This window comes from Diceros bicornis, unplaced genomic scaffold (genome assembly GCF_020826845.1).
Source record: "Diceros bicornis minor isolate mBicDic1 unplaced genomic scaffold, mDicBic1.mat.cur scaffold_90_ctg1, whole genome shotgun sequence".
In the NCBI taxonomy this organism is placed as follows: Eukaryota; Metazoa; Chordata; class Mammalia; order Perissodactyla; family Rhinocerotidae; genus Diceros; species Diceros bicornis.
The window spans coordinates 1,540,122-1,548,613 of NW_026691791.1; the positions used below are offsets into that span (position 1 = coordinate 1,540,122).

Here is an 8,492-nt window from a genome sequence, read left to right on the forward strand (position 1 = left end):
TTGTTTTGCAGATGAGAAGATATTGTATATAGAAAAAACTAAAAAATACACTCCTCCCCACACACAATATGTGAACCGTATCGCAATAGGTGTATAAAAAATTTTAATTGCGCCATGTGCTTAGTGGCTCCACTACTGGAGAACACAGTTAGACCGTTGATATTTGTTGAAAGTCTCCAGAAGAGGAGGAGGAGGAGGATGCTGGAGGTTGGTGGCCCCAAATGTTAATGCTTTTATAATTCCCCAAAAACTTATGGAAAGAGATGGTAGGGTTAGCTGACAGGGATGTGGGGCAGAATGGGCACCATGTCAGTGACATTCAGATCAAGGATGTGTCACTTGAGCTCAGAGTCATCAGCCACCAGCTCAGCCAATGCTTCCAATCTCCTCAACCTACATCAATTCGGTGACCAGGAAGGAGTGGAATATGTCTCACAGCTGGCTGCCCTTGTAGAGCTTGGTGACCTAGAACAAACGCGAGGGAGAGTGAGTGACATGGAGGTCTCCTGGGGATGCAGGGCACCACTGGAGCCAGTGAAAGATCACAGACCTTGGGGCAAGGGAGACCTGACTTCAAATCCTGGCTCTGCCTCTAACTCACTGTGTGACCCTAGGCACAATACTCCTCTTTCTGAGCTTCAGTTTACCCATGTGAGAAATGGGCAAGGCAGCTAGGACATCACCTCTGGACACTAAGAGAACCCAGACACGCAGGAAAAGTGAAGGGTTGAAACAATAACGTAACAGATGCAAGTCAGGCAGAGGAATGACGCCGCCCTCAGGACAAGGTGAGACGGGAGAGGGGAGACCCCACCTGGTCCTGGGTGTCTCTCGGCAGGGCGGTGTACTCCGAGGATGTGGCCCCAGGTTGCTGAGGTTCCCGACGATGATGCGGAAATGTAGCTGGTGCTCTCTCTGGATGGGTAAACTCTGGGCTGCAGAGGCTGGAGCCATCGAGAGGAAGAGCAGACAGGTGGAGACTCTCCGCTCCCAGCACAGCGGCATGGTGGCCCACGGGATCAGGGTAGTGGGTACAGACGGCGTCACACTGGTGGCTGCCCCATCCTTCTCAGGCCTGGGGAGAGAGGGATGTGGGGACTCTAGAGAGAGGTCCTGAAACCTCTGGGGGTGGGGGCCAGAACTGGAAGGAGGAAATGGGAGGACAGTGGGGAGACAAAGAGGGGTGGTCACAAAAGTGGTCATTAGGGGCAAATGCTCAGGGGAGGGTCTCACCTGAGGGGGACCAGTCTGCAACTCGAGTAGAATGGGCCCAGGCTTCTCCTCTTAAACAAGGATCCAGCTGGGGAGGAAGGAGGAGGAGGATGAGCAGGAGGGACAGGGTTTAGGGGAGGGGCTTGGTGGGATTTAACCCACCAGGAGCTGCTGGGACCAGGGTGTCACCAGGCTCTGCAGGACTCTCTCAATGGAGTTGAAGGTGGCTGAGCCATTGCTCCTGTCTGATGAATACCAGAGGGTGAAGATGGGGAAGGTGACTGTGAGGGTCTTCAGGCTGTGCCCCAGAGCTGCAAGACGAGAGGGAGAACGATGGCCATCACTGAGACCTGGCCTGAGACCAGACCTGAATCCTGCACTCATTATCATCTGTCGTCATCTCTCACAGTGGCACCACCCCCCACCCGTGTGGTCACGCAAGTCAGAACCAGCATATCTGCTCAGATCCTCCTCCCTCCCAGTAACACCCATTCACCTTGCACACTGGTCTTCACATACACTCCCTCCCTGTCCCAGCTCAGTTCTTAATATCCTTCACCCGGACCAACACCCCAGCAGGCACAGTGGATGCTCTGTCTAAAGGATGTTCTACATGGACTACTAGAAGAATCTTTCTGAAATGAATACCTCACTAGGGCCACCACTGCTCTAGTACCACCCCTGGCTCCCTATGGCCTTCAGTGTTTAGTTCAACCTTCTTGACCTGGCACTCAAGGCTCTACTCAATCTGGCTCCTGCTGACATTTCAGTATTATTTTATCCATCTACTGCGGTTTAAACTTCATGCTTCACGCAAACCAAATTCGTTTCAATTCTCCCCTTATGTCATGTTGTTTCTGGCTGGAGCCTTTGCTCATGGAATCCACTCTGCCAGGAAAACCCTTCATCCTCTATTTGCCAGGGTCCCTCCTACACATTCTTAAGGACTCCATTCTGGTGAAACTTTCTCTAGCAAGCTCTTCCCCTCCAAATTATGCCAGGTGCCTCTCCTCGAAACATCCCACATTGTATTATAATGGTGTGTTAATTTCACAAGACTAGGGGCTCTCTGAGGGCTGGCCTGAGACTGAATCTTTGGTATAATCTTTGTGATCAGAATGATTGCCCTAAAACCAGAATTTCACACCCTGGTGTCCCAGCTTCTGGATCACAACTGGCTGGTGGAGGAGTGGGGCTGGAGAACTTCTCTTGGGAAGGAAAAGGGGCCCCCGATACCTGTGGTGGCTTCTGGTAGCACAGGTGATGATCAGGTATGCAGGGACATGGTGGCTGGCTCCGGAGCTGTGGCGACGGCTCTCTTCAGGGAGGGATAGAGTGGCAGGAGCCCCCAAGCTCACCCGGGCTCCAGCAGTGGCTGTGCCAGGACCACCATTCACAGATGAAGCATAAATAAGAGTTAGGGGACTGGTGACTGTGTGAGTAGAGGGATGAGCAAGCCTGTGGATGAGAGGAGCCCAAGAGAGAGAGATAGGTGAACAAGAGAGACTGAACTCGGAGGAGAGACAGATGGATGTGCAGAAAACTGGACAGACGGATGCGATACCTGGAAAAGGAGGACCAAGGGCGGTGCTTTAGCAGATTAAAGTGAAAACCACATGGGGTCAGAATGTGGTGGAGAATATGTCTCTGTCTAAGGCTTTCTCACCCTGGGCTGAGACTCTCCACCAGAACCCGGGAGGGAGAGAAGGGATGAATTAGGGCCCTTCCAGGTCCTTCCCTCACCAAGGACAGCAGGTGTAGGAGAATATGTGCTCCCTATCCCCAAATACGGACGGGACCCAGGAGATCAGGGCCAGGAATAATCACTGGTGGTAGTCGGGGCCATGGCTCCATAGGTGTAACCTGTGGAGAGAAGGCAAGACGAGCTGAGCAAGAGTTGGGGTGAACATAAAGGATTAAGGAGAGGGAGGATGTAGGGACCTTTGTGGGAAAAGCAGATGGGAAAGCAGAGAGGATGAGTGGAGGGGTGTTCAGGGGGAAGGCAACGAGATGGAAGGTGGCTGGACCCAGTGATCACACAGTGATGAGAAGTCTGAACCCAGACCGGGTAGATAGAGAGATGGATCATAGCTCACTTTAGAGCAACGGAGGCAACACAGGACTCCGATTGGGACAGACAGCGTCGCTGTAGCACACCCTCTCACCACTGACGTAGAGGCTGTCCCCGTCCAGGGTGAAGGAGCCCAGGTGGGAGACGCCCTGGGTCTCATGGCTCAACTCCCAGCCAAGTCAATCTCTGTCTAACCCTTGACCTGCGCGGGTCAAAGTGGAAGGTGCAGATGATGTCCACCCCAGTGGCTGCCCCACTCTTCTCAAGCCTGGGGGAGTAAGAACATGGGGTTGTGGAATACTGAGCAGTAGTCCTTCTGGGTGTGGAAGGCGAGAGAGTGGAAGGGAGGAGGCTGAGGGAGATGCTGAAGGGGCTGCTCTGATGCCTGCAGGGGCTATCCTAGGTTTCTCCCTTGTGAGACAACCCCCTCACAAGTAAGGCCTGACTTCCTTTAGGATGCGGAGGGGGGCATGTGAGTGGAAAAGAGGGGTGAACACACAGACCTGTACGAGGAGGCACCTGCAGGTCTGCACGGACAGCAGCGAGGGACACAGACAGTGCCCTGTGCCATCTGACACATGCAGGCAAGAAAGTACCCTTACATTCTCTCGGTTCTACACTCCAAGGTCTTTTCTTTCTACTTATTTCTTGCTCCAGAGCCATCAGCCAGGCGTAGGGAACAATCATCTTATTCCTAATCTTATTCCCAGCACCTCCCATCTTGCCTCTTAAGTCTTCATTCTCAACCATGAATTCCATTTTAACCCCCGTGCTTACCAAACACTAATTACATCATCCTTCTACTCACATCTCTCCAGAGTATTCCCACTGGCCTTAGAACAGAGTGCCAAGTCACTCCTGACCTGGTCCAGCCTGTCACCCTCGCTGGTCTGGCTCACACCTCTCCCCCTGTGTTGACTCAGCTCAGCCATCCCTCTTCTCAGTTCATGGACACACCAGGCTCTCTGCTTCAGAGGTGTCCTCATGCGGGGCCCTCTGCCTGAAACACTTTCTTGAACACACTCCCACACCCTCACTCCAGTCTAATTCTCCAACTAGCTAAATCAAGTCCCAACTCTAGCTCTCAATCTAAATATCAGTCATTCTCAAGAGGGCTTCCCTGCCCCATCAGGTTGAGTCCCCTTGTGCCAAACTCCCACATCGCTCTCATCATTAACTGTCTAAAATCCAAATACCCAAATACAATATAAATTCCATGGATGTGGAACAAGGTCTCTCTGGTTTTCCAGGTCCCCATGCATGTGGCCCAGGGCCTGGCTCATGAGATGAGGAACCATCCCAGTTTGTCTAGGACTGCCCTGGTTTGAACACTAAACGTGCTATGTCCTGGAAAAACCCTCTGTCCTGAATAAACGAGGATGGTTGGTCACCATAAATTATACACTCAAAGACTATCTATTGCATGACAAGCACACATTCCCCTCAAGAACGTCACAAGAAAGCTAGAATGAAAAATGCACACACAAAAAAAATTAGTAGAAGCCAACAACTAAATACAAAAGTACTTAACAAGATTCTCTGCAACGTGAATCACCAGACCGTTATTTTAGAAAAGTTTCAAGAAACAAAGTTAATTCCCTTTAGAAGGCAAGGTGGTGAGGACAGTCTTTTTGGAGACTAGTGCCCTTCCCTTCAATCTACAGTGTTGCTTAGTATTCCTCCAAATGATTTGAAATGTCATAAAGAAAAAAATGCTCAAAATGAATCTGGCTACTGGCAAATTCAATTTTAAATTTGTTATTAATACAAAGAAGTTCAAATCATCTTTTTCCCTGAATGCTCCTCTATTTCAAATTTTTGTGGAGGATTTATAGGATTTTAGAAGTCATATTGAATGGTTCTAAGGAATGTTGCTGAGTATCCCTGCTAATATTTCATGAGATGTCTTCTAATACTACATACACACGCAAAACATTTTTGTATTTATAATATATATAAATCCTGACTTTTGAGTATTATGCAATGCAAGTAAATCTATATTTTCTACTATAATACACATTTGCAGTTATTTACGTTTCTTTCATATGTTCTTATTTGCATATAACTGTACTTACTGAAATATTTACCACACAGAACCACACACAGTTTACCATCTTTTCCTTGAATATAATCCATCAAAAATCAATAATTTTTCTCAAGATACACTCACTTTCAGTGAGTCCATGTGGTGACAACCCGAGGCCAGGAAACCCCACTGGCAGGTCTTCTGCACAGCGGAGGCTGCCGGAACCTCTTGGTACCAGGTCCACAGGGTACTCACCTGGTCACACAGAAATCCATGGATCAGCGAGGACAGGTGGACCCTGAGCCCGGTTTCACTTCAAATTTGAGCTCCACAGACGCTTTTCGTGTCTGAGGGGGGATAAAAAAGCGCAAACAAGCTTTTGAGGCCTTTTATAGGGTGTTGGATGGAAAGGCCACCCCATTCACTCTTCTTTTTTTGTATTTACTGATTTAACTCTAACTGTTGGCTGCGACTGGATTTTCCCGATTCCTATCCAGCCACCTGCTCCCCGAGATGGGAGAAAACAGCTTCGTGCTGTGTGCACTTGAGTCACTCAACTCACTTGGCTGGACAGAGACGTTTTGGTGACTCTGGACCCTTTAAACAAGCTTGTCATTTAGGGACCCTGTAAGTGACTCGCTGACCTGTCAACAATTTCCACACTTCATTCAGGGCTGGGGGAATTTCAGGCCCTGGAGCAGGTTTCCCAACCTCCGCACCACTGACATCTGGGGCCGGGCAATTCTGTGTCGGGCTGTCCTGGGCCCTGGAGGACACTGAGCAGCATTCCTGCCTCCCCCTCTAGACGCCAGGAGCGCCCCCATTTGTAACAACCCAAACAACGCCTGCAGACGTCGATAAGCCCCCTGGGGACAAAATCACACGTAGGACGGTGACGGGGACTCTGAGTAGGGGACGGCGGCGCCCGGACCCAGGAGGAACAGCAGCCTCGGGGGCCCTGAGAGAACAGCCTGGGGGAAATGGAGCTGCGGGAGGACGGAGAGATGCTGGGCCCTGACAGGGCTGCCCGTGGCCCAGGCGCCTCCCTGGACCCCTACCCGAGACGGGGCCGCCCGCCGCTCACCGAGCCCCGCCCCTGAGGGCAAACGTCCAGGAGAATCCCATCTGCGCCTAGAAGAGGGAACACACCGCAAAGCCCAAGGCTCCATCCACGGCACCACCCGCGCTTCTGCTTCCGGTCTCGGGCGGGCTTTTGGGGATGACGGAAGTTCAGGGAGGACGGAAGTTCGGGGAGGACGGACGTTTGGGGGCTCCTGGTGGAGGCGGCGTGTGGAGCAGGGCAGGGCCGCGCACCCAAGCCTTGGGGGAGGTGTCTAGTTTCTAGAGTGAGTGCTAGGGCAGACAGAGGGCTGGGGCAGCAACAGGGACAGGACCAGGTCTAGGGGCGAGGCTGTGGGTGAGGACAAGTGTGTGGGCGGGGACCAGTTCCAGGGGCGGGAAGAGACGGGGGTGGGGCTGGAATAAGGCAGGTGGACTTCACAGGGTGAGGAAATGAGCTCCAGGGGCAGGGCTGGAGGCGGGGCTTTTCCTGGACCCCTAGACTGTACAGGTAGCTGGATGTTGAATAGCTTTTCTTCATTCCTTTCCCCACCTTTACACAGACGCATAGAATGATGTGCCCATATTTAAAATTATAAATTTTTTGTGCGGGTTTGCTTTACTTAATTTCGTTAAAATATTGGATCATATATTCACATTTCTCTACATCTTGCTGTCCCAAGCCAGTAGATCAAGATATAACGCTATTTTAATTTTAAAAACTGGGGGCAGAGAGGCCACTACGTCGTAGATACACATATAGGAAAACTTCAAATAGTGGTGCAGTCAGTAAAATATTCTCACTCTACCACTGTCTCCCAGTCCTTTTGCGCAGAGGTAAACATCCTTTTCTCCTCTATCCTTCCAGACATACTGTGCATATGTGGGCCTGTGTATATGTTCAAGCCCAAGAGGGATGTCCCCAAGCAAAACCTGAAGCCCATGAATTGTCTCATGTGTCAGAAGTTACTGGAAAGAGATTTAAATTTCCGGTGGAAGGAGATGAACCAGTGATGAATCCAGAGGAAGACAACAAAGAAACAAGAGAATTTTCCCATATAAAAGGTCAAAGGAAAAAGTGAGACAGAAAATGTATTCATAATATCTGACGTAGCACATCTCTGGATAAGATTCATATGCTATAAAATGGTAAACACTTATGTCATAAAACAGTAGACATTGAATTTTGATTTATCCTAATTCATTAAATAGTTATATTGGGCAAGGAGTATTATGTTTTTAACATATGTAAGAACGCTTCATGCTGATTGTTTCAGAGAAGAAAGAAAGTATAAATAGTCAAAAGCTGAAAAATGTAAATGCTGTATGGGTAGCTAATTTAGAAAGATAGATTTTCAACCAGAAAATTGAAGTTGTTTTTGGAACCAGAGTCAAGAGTGGGGAAGGTAGCTTTTCATTATAAGGCTTGAAGTATTATTTGAGAGATGTGCGTATAGACACACACACGGGAGCCTGAATTTGTATTCCAAAGGGATCATCTAACTCTACAAAGAATTTGTAAAAAGGATTCACTTTACATCAGTAGAACATATTTTGAAAACTACAGACTTCAAGCGTAAAAAAAGCTGTCATCATCCCGGTGGAAAAATGAATGGGGCATCACTTTCCCACCGACATGGTGATAAGCATTTTACATACATTACTCTTGAGTATTTTCACAGCAACCCATAAGGAAGATGGTATTATTTATCTCCATTTTGCAGGTGAGGAAATTGTTGACAGTATATTTCTAAAATTTTCATATAAGTTCTCAATAGATCTTGTTTTATGTTAAAATTGTTTATTGAGTTCTCTTTTCATTAATAAAACGATATGTGCCATTCTTACAAATAAGCAAAGGGTGTGTACAAACAATTTAGCAAAGCGACAGTTTTATATCCTTTTGATATAATTAAATATAACAATCACTTTATTATTTTTCTGATCTCTGCCTCACAGCTAGGAAGATACTTCCTATCCTAAAGGCTTACTAGAAAACTCTACTAAAAATCAAGAATCAGGGAATACCCATATTATGCCAGGTTCCTGAATATATGGAAAAAAAGCCATTATAACAAATTTTTGTACAAAAATCTTAGATCATTCATGAACTGATAACACAAA

At 48.4% G+C, this 8,492-nt stretch overlaps 1 long non-coding RNA gene across 1 annotated transcript; it reads right to left on the reverse strand.

Annotated features, from left to right (window-relative positions):
* Positions 1 to 2,637: 2,637 nt before the first annotated feature.
* Positions 2,638 to 3,398, reverse strand: LOC131403811 (uncharacterized). Its single transcript, XR_009219547.1, has 3 exons — positions 3,378 to 3,398; positions 3,040 to 3,075; positions 2,638 to 2,670 (listed from the first exon to the last, which is right to left on the reverse strand). It is a non-coding gene; the product is annotated as an uncharacterized LOC131403811 (long non-coding RNA).
* Positions 3,399 to 8,492: the final 5,094 nt, after the last annotated feature.